This window comes from Penaeus monodon, chromosome 15 (genome assembly GCF_015228065.2).
Source record: "Penaeus monodon isolate SGIC_2016 chromosome 15, NSTDA_Pmon_1, whole genome shotgun sequence".
In the NCBI taxonomy this organism is placed as follows: Eukaryota; Metazoa; Arthropoda; class Malacostraca; order Decapoda; family Penaeidae; genus Penaeus; species Penaeus monodon.
In genome coordinates, this window is record NC_051400.1 from 17,288,191 (window position 1) to 17,288,934 (window position 744).

Sequence of the window (744 nt, forward strand, 5' to 3'; positions counted from 1 at the left end):
AAGCTAAGCATCAACAGGCAGCAGAGCAACGAAACCTCTGCCCGGAGAGACGAGGACGCGACCACCAACGACTCCGTGATGCCCAGTTGTCACTCACGCATATAATGCAGCACGAAGTCCCCCCTCAGTTCATTCACCTCCTTCCGACCCGCCCATCACGGGTTCTTATGAGGCGCTGCTGGCTATTTGCATATTGCCTAGCCTTTGGGGGGATCGTAAAATCGCAGATAAGGGATCAATCATGCTATCCCTCCCCCCCCCCTCTCGCTTTCTTTTTGTCTCACTCTTACTCTTGTTCTTTTTTTTCTCTCTCTTTCACTTACTCCCTTGCTCTTTTTTGTCTTTTTCTCATACTCTCTCGTTTTTTGTCCTTTTCTCGTACTCTCACGCTCTTTTTTGTCCTTTTCTCGTACTCTCTCGCTCTCTTTTTGTTTCTTTCAATTACTCTCGATTTTTTTCTCTTACTGTCTTGCTCACTTTTCGTCTCCTTGCTCTCTCGGTCCAGGCATCTCCCTTTTCTCGTGTCTAATTTCTAGCTCCCACTGCCCATTCCCATTCAATTTATCACACACAAAAACTAGTTTGTTTAAAGCGCTTTGCTTCGTACGTCCTCCGCCCTTCGGGAGCGGATCAGGTCGCTCAGCAGGGCTAATCATTTCTCTAACCATTTTCACATGCTTTGTCCTGGGGCGAAAGAGGACGCCACTCGAAAGTTAGCTTGCGGGTGGCTCGGGTATGCAAAAG